Below are 8,226 nucleotides of genomic sequence, written 5' to 3'. Positions count from 1 at the left end.
GCTGGGTGCCCAAATGCCAAGTTAAAGTTGTACATAAATACACTCCGATATAAGGCATACGAAACTCGAGCATGATTTTGATCCAAAACAACCTGTGCATCTTTGCCACACTTAGGTCAGTCGGTAGGTACCTTCTGCCGGGTGCTCCACATCGAGCATAATGACAAGCTTGGTACGTAAAACACTGGATATGAGTGTGAATGCTTCATTGCATTTCGTTCTTCCGTATTGCGAGCGCTCTATTCTCAGATCTTGCTTGTCCATTTTTCAGCCAATATTCGAGACACGATCTCTCTTAATACCTGAAATTTAAAGAGGACTGGTAAGCTAAGACAAGTTTTTTTTAACCATTTTAGTGCGGGCGGATACGTGTCCATGACTACGTCACAACATCATTTCTAGAGAAAAACTTTTTGGATTATGGCGCGTCGCCCAGGGATCAATGCGGAAAATTGAAAGTGACCTAGTCTAGCCGTTAATTTTATGCGTGCCATAGGCACGTATGGCCGGAGGTCTAGAAATGCACGTTGCATGGGCGCGTTCAGGTGTTGATGGGTTAAAGCCTACACATACACTGTACTCACCAAAAATGCTCAGTAATGTTGGTTGACAAACTTGAATCCGTTGTTTATCTTGTTACAGAACAAGGTAATTTTTGGTAAAATCCCTTTTTCTCTGCTTGGCTGCATCATCATCTGTTATGGAGTAATTATATTTAGAATGACATGAATATTAACAGAGAAACGAAAAACAAACGTAATTGAAGGATATGGTTAAATTAATTTTATTTTAATTTCCTAGCGACAACGATATGAGAGCAAACCATTTCTTTCGGCATTCATTTTGCTTTCTGCTGAGAGCACTATTAAAGCTAGATAGACATACACTTCGTTGCACATCAGCTTTAGTGCGCTGCGAGCCCTCCGATTGGTCGGTGAAGGATACGCGCCACATCCACGTGCTTTTTCTCAGGCATACCGTGATGCATCCGCTCTTCAAACCGAAGTTTGAAGGACACCAGAAATGGCGCTAGAAATATTGCCGCTCATCGCTTCGAAATTTTGTAACAGGTTATATTAGTTTAATATAGAGTATTGTGATACATAGTAAGTCCCAGGATAGCGGAGAAAGGTTCATGTTTAGAATAAACCCAGTTTGGAAGTTTTAGTCTCGAAAAACGCACCATAAAACCACCCTGAGTGAATCACTCACGGGCTCCTCCAAGGAAAAGAATAGGCTCGTGTTTTAACCCTACTCTTGTATCTAAGTGTTGAGTCTGGATTGGGGGTCCAGTTTTTGTCACCTTGCCCAATGCGATGTTTCCAAACACGACGGCTAACTAGATCCTTTGGGAACTTGAAGAAAGATACTCCTTTTTCTGCCTTCTGATTTTAGCCGAAGGCCACACAAGAGCGCATTATTGCACAGAAAGGAGAGGATAAAGCGATTAGTCACGAGCAGTCAAGCATGTTAAACACTGACAGAAGATGGCCGCCGTTTGGCATCCTTTGTGCCATGTTGACGTGATGAAAAGAAGGCATTGACCATGTTTTTAAGCTGCAAAAAAGGGGTTTCTATTAAAATTTATTGTTATTAAGTGTGTTTAAAAACAAACTCCTATTAAATCTGTAAGCGGTCGTCTCGGTGTCATTCTTATCATTACTGTGTGAGATATCTGAAACAAGTGTATCATTATTTAAAAAAATGGTTAATTACATTTGTTTCATCATGCACGTCTTACAGTCAGAAGCGTAATAAACATTTTTGCATTGCTTCAAATTAAAAAAACTGTATAATTTCCTTTTACTGTCAACAAAATAAATATCTGAATATAGTATTAATTCCTTACTTGGTGCGACGGAGAGATGACAAAATGCACTCTGTACATCGGGTTGAACGAGTTTGTAAGCCACGGCTGAACATCCTGCGTGGAAGATGCCCTCGATTGACTGTAGGCACCCCGCCTTATCCCTGTCTACGATTTGATTGTGGTCAAATTGGCACCAGCACCATCACAAACTATTCAAACAGTGTGAAACCCATGGGGCTCAAATAGCCTCATGTTTTCTGCAAGGCATCCTGTCAAAAATTTGTGCTCGAGAGAAGATTCCGTAGCGAAGTAGGGGCCAATGACGTCGTAGGATCAAGACAGATCTCTCCAAAGAAACTGCCGGATAGGCTGCGCTGGTGCTATGCGCTTCTTTTTTTCCAGTGTTTCATAAATGTCAGGTAAGGTGCTGAGATCGTCTGGTGTTAGCGTGACGCCGTACATTTGGAGATTTTTGCTATTCCACATGACCTTACCGATGACGCGTACTTCATCTAGAATCAGGACGCCCTCACCCTTCGGTTCTTCTTGACCTTTAGAAACCTCCTGTTTGAAGGTGTGGTAATAGGCGGCTGCAGCGTGCAGATTTTTTTCGCACAGCCAGCCAACCTCGAGAGCTGTTTCCATCTGTCTTTTCAGACTTCATCATCATATCAATCGTGGTATGTAGTCTAATTATGGCTGCCGTCCTAGTGTTAAGGGTAATAGTCAAAGTTAACAGCTGATCGTTTATACTATTAACAAACTGTCGCATTGTCTCCACACCATCGATTAATTCATTTAAAGTGTAATGATTCAATTTAACCTGTGTCTTTGTCAGGTTGAAAACTGTCAATGAATGTTCTATGGCATGTTGGAATGCCCCCTGGGTAACTTCGAAACCCGCTAATCTGGCTTGTAAATCGTTCAAATCATCCTCCGTTGCTACACCATACAACGCCATTTGAAAACGGCCGATAAACGGTAATAATGATCGCTTAAAGCGATGCCACGTCGTAGCAAACATAGACGTTAATCCTTCAATGCGCTCTGATAACCTATGATAGCGCTGCCTAAAATCAGCCGCATGTATCTTTATAAATACTTCAATAATCTCACGAAACTGCTCATTGTTCGCGTTCATTTGTTGTTGTTGTTGCACTCGCACTGTGTTGTTTAGCCATAACGGTGTTGGTGTTGTTGTAACATTCGGGTGCAACCATTTGCTAAACACTTTTCTCAATGAGGGAACATTTTGTCTTGCCATGCGATCTCTGTCACTGGTAATAGGCGCTCGAGCCGCAGCTGGCGGTGACCGTTTGGTGCGTTGGTTAAACAAATACTCTATCTGCTCATCAATCCCCCTCATATAAGTCTTCACAGGTGATAAGTCCAACGTAAACACGATGGTCCAACTACTTTGCGTTATTGCGAGCGTCCCTTTTGGTACAAACACTTCTCCTCTTATTAACGTCACTGCGAGCACCAGAGTCGCAACACACAGTCGATACCTGTAATGGAAAAATGAAAGATTATTCAGTTGACGTCAGTTTACTTAGCGTAACTTAACGTGAACCCCTTTCCCCTGGCTCGGCATGTATCTGCAAAGCAACAGGTTCTTAGAAGTCTGTGGTATTTCACTAACGCTGTATATTGTAACGACGGTCGGCCCTCGTCCTCCATCGAAGGACTACTTGTTCTCCGATGTTTCTACGTGTTCCTAGCGGCTCCTTGAAATGCTCGCTGAAAAGAATGTAGCCATTGAATTGTGTACGTCTCCCCTTCCCATCTGACCAAAACGATCCGGTGTGCCATCGTCATCGATCTCGTTATGTGTCGCGTGGTTGTCAATAATGCCTCAGGCCGCGGTCCTGTTGGCATCATTGTGTGTCGCCTGTTGCTTAACTTCCGTCCTACTCGTGCAGTCCTTGATCAGAGGTGTCCGAGTGGGAGGCCGACGTAGATGGTTCCTGCAACTGCACTGGCACCAACCTTGCTAACGTTAAGAGATCGCTATCGCTATAGCTACTCTCCGATGAAGCCCTTTGTCTTGGTGGCCTGGCTTCATCTTCTGACTTCGAATCGTCACTGGATATGAAAGCTTCGCTCGCCGTAGGACAGGCTAGCTTTGCCTGCCGCAGTGGCTGCTTCCTCGTAGCCGTCGTCGCTGTACGGTCCCTAGGTGTGGCTTCCTTGCTGGCGGTAGTAGCGGCTTCAGTCATGGCTTCAGGTACGACTTCCGCTATGGCTTCCTTTGATGGTCTGGTCGTGACCTCTCCTCGTGGTTGATCCCAGCGTAACCACGGATAGGCAGCTCGCATGTTATCTACATGGGAGGTGACCTGGCGATGCGTCGTTTCGTGTTGTAACAGAAATTTCTTAGGTGTTATTAGTTTTACCACCGTATAATACGCTTTCCATAGGTTGTTTAGCTTATGGCTGGTCTCTGGCTTTAGTACCGGATCATGGTAGAATACCGGATCTCCGACCACACCTATGCCAGTCGTTACCCGTGATCGATGTACGTGATCGATGTACGTGATTAGTCAGGGTGCACTATGTGTTACCCGTGATCGTTTAGGGTTCTACGTATATTGTTAAGTATGTCGCTGTACACATCTTACAAAGCTCTCAACGCTGATGTACGTAGTTTAAGTACAAACATCTTTACTGGTTACGATAAAGTATACATAGAATGTGTGCCCCTGTACGGAGCTGAAACATATACAGATAGGTACGCGTCATACAAACATAAACTTACATATCAGGCGTTGCTCGAACTAGCCGTGAACGCAACAGTACTACGTCTACGTGTGCTGGCTAAGATATCGGTATGCGGAGCCCTCTTTAATTTCCCGAACGCATTTGAAATACTGACGCCGTCCGCATTGTTCTAGTCCACGCACTCCCATTGGTCAAGCAATTTAGAGGGGCCGCTGGTCAAAATGCCCCTGGCCTGCGCGTTCCGATTGGGTTGGCTTGGGTCGTTAGCCACGCCCTGTGGCTGGCCGACCCACGTGCGTTGGGGAAGAACAAAGAGACAGAAAACATGTTCTTACCCCAACTAATTTGGCCTTCTTATTCGTATTTTCTGATTAACATTACTCTTATCACATTACTCTATTACACAATGTAAGGACTGAGGAAACTAAGTTTTTCCAGAATCCACTGATTTCTTTTGCTGGGGGGTTTTCTCGCACTGCCACTTGGTTGTTGCTGCTTGAGTCTCGTGTAGGTATTTCTCAGTGACCTCATTTTCCCCTTCACCCACTCAACTGTAAAGAAATTAATTTGACTATGTCACGAACCTCCTGAAAAAAATCCCTGTTAAACTGTTAAATTATTAAACTGTTAAATTATTAAATTAGACTATTTATTAAATTATATATGCATTTGTATTAAATTTTGTGTATGCAGTGTAAGATTTGTGTTATCGCGATATGCATTACTATATATGTGTCTATACCCCAAGATATATTTAATTAATAAAGGTATACAAAGCATGACATCTCCACCCTGGTCCCAGTTCTTTTCCTGTATTCCAGATCATTATCTCTTGTCAATTTCATATTCAATGAAATACCAGAAACATAAATAGCTAAGTAAAACATGAACAACAACAAAATGCCACACATGTGTAAAATGCCAATCACCTTTCAATATTTCGGTGATTCATAATTCTGTGTCCGACTGCAGTGATTGACTGCCTGTCAACAGAGCTGCGAGTCGGTCATGACCGAACTATATGACCATTTTAGGACCCCTCAGACATAGACTTAGTCCAATGATCAGAAGTCATATGGGCTACCAGCAAGACTTTTCCTAGTGTTTCACTGGTAGTCCAGTCATTTTAACTGAAAATTTTGGTCAACCAACCACTAATTGCAACAGAATTGATTTTGCCACTATGTGACTTGGTGGTACATAGGTAGTAACATATCAAAAGTTTACCAAAATCTGATTGGTGGAAGAGAACCCAATTTGCATAAATCAATAATGGCTGCCAGGAACCCATCGGCAGAAATTTACGACCAGACCAATGCGCATGCGCACAAATCGCCCAGCCAGTCGAAAGGAAAACACAATGGACCTAGGATTCCCTATGCTGTAGTCAGGCGGAGAAGATTGCAACGTCACTTGCCGATAGCACAATTCATTCTCTACATAAAAATGGTTTACAGCACCAGTTTTCATGTGAATTAGATAATATTTTTCCACGTCCATCTTAGGGAAGAAGTTACTTTCGAGAAAACCATGAACCAAGTGATGAAAATGTGGAATTTGCGAATATGGCCCACTTTTATGGGAGGGGATTTGTGTCAATATTCCAGCATTTGTCATTTCATGATTCAATTCATCATTTCATGATTCAATTCATCATTTCATAATTCAATTCATCATTTCATTGTTCATTTCATAATTCAATTCATCATTTCATGATTCAATTCATCATTTCATAATTCAATTCATCATTTCATAATTCAATTCATCATTTCATTGTTCATTTCATAATTCAATTCATCATTTCATAATTCAATTCATCATTTCATTGTTATTTTTAACTAGCTGAGAAACAATCTTATCAGGTAAGAATTTGACGATACGTTTAGTCCCGTTAGTTCTTACTTTTAATGTAAAAAAATGCAACAAATTTTACCATAGAAAATTCGTGACGTAATCACTAACAAACAACTGTGCTAGTTAGTAGTAGGTCTCAGGGGGGAGATAGTGAATATAGAAATAAGTTGTGGATATGGAAATCAGTCAACCCTAACCCTATCCCTAATTCTAAAATAAAACAAAATTAGCCAAAAATGATAAAAAATAGAATAAATAAGAGACAAAATTAACCAATCAGAGCCGCCCCCTAGCGGATCACTATCTCTCCCCTGTGCAAAATTCCAAATGTGCTACCAAACTGCATGCAGCGATAATCCGCATGTTGTTAGCGATCCCCTTGGACTAATTAGTAATTATCTATCGTTGGGAATAAGTTTCATCGGTGTAGAGAGACATCTTTTGTTAGTTTCTTTATTAATTTAGAAGAGCAGCATAAGAGAAAGAAGCAGAACATGAAGGAATAGTAATACAAAGTATTTCATTTACTAGTCGTCTGCTAAGGAGGCCATCACTGCGCCGATCACACTGTCACTCGCATATCTCGTTCGCATTATATATTGATGCACTAATAATACTAGTACAATACATATACTATTGTAGATAGTAGCAGTAGTAGATAGCAGTAGATAGCAGTAAGACGAGACCCCGGCATGGAAGACCGCGTAGAGGCAGGTAGGCTAAATTTATTTTGCTATAGGCCCTAACTTATAAATCTTAAAAATTCCCAAAATGCAAAATTCCCGGACTTACACAAACTATGTACAACTAAGCCTATGCAACAAATTTTATTTGGCTATAAATTGTTTTGTTGTGTGTGTGTGTCACTGTGTGAAGTTGTAATGTTGGAATGACCGTTGATGTAAAAATTATGAAGAAGATCCAAATCCAGAACTTGTGTGGTAAACTGTATAACTTAATATCTTACACACCTCACATCTTCTTACACACAGACAAAGACCCGCGCACACGCGCGGACGCACGTGAGCATACTCTCGCGACCAGCCCCAGAATCTCCAATCCCTCCTTCCTATTACCACTCTCCCTATATATTCGCCCAAAACTCCCTACATCTTGAGCGCACATGATGTGTCACCCGTTTTGTCCAGTTCCAACCGTTCCTCTCATTTCACAATCACCCTAGAAACTGCCTAACCTAGAACCCGCTTACCCAACTCCCTGTAACATCAATATCCCAGCTAACACAAAAACGTTATTATAACGTTTTTATAACGTTATGCAAAAGTTGTTATAACGTTTTTTGTAACGTTTATATAACGTTAATGTGTAGGGTTTTTATAACGTTTATATAACGTTAATGTGTAGGGTTTTTATAACGTTTATATAACGTTGGTAAAAACGTTTTTATGTAACGTTAACATAACGTTATTGTATGGAGTCCTGGCAACGTTGAAATAACGTTAGTTAATGTATTCACAATAACGTGATTATAACGTGGGTTTTCTACTGAAACGTAATTTGTGTATGTGCGCGTGCGTGCGTGCATATATATACTGTATATATATATATATATATATATATATATATATATATATATATATATATCTACTAGTATATATATATATATATCCATTGATATATGCTCAGCTCGCGTAAACACTGATTTTGTCAGTATGTTTGTTTTATACACGTAGTGGAATTGATTTTACGACATATAGCCACAGTTCCGAAAAGTAAAATACGTTTAATCCAGTTTAAAAATATAACTTACAATAAAAACGATATGATTTGCAACTATATATATATATATATATATATATACATATATACTATATATATTA

Source organism: Priapulus caudatus, unplaced genomic scaffold, assembly GCF_000485595.1.
Source record: "Priapulus caudatus unplaced genomic scaffold, Priapulus_caudatus-5.0.1 Scaffold484, whole genome shotgun sequence".
Classification (NCBI taxonomy): Eukaryota; Metazoa; Priapulida; class Priapulimorpha; order Priapulimorphida; family Priapulidae; genus Priapulus; species Priapulus caudatus.
The sequence above is the reverse complement of the archived record's forward strand: the minus strand, read 5'-3'. Positions refer to the sequence as shown.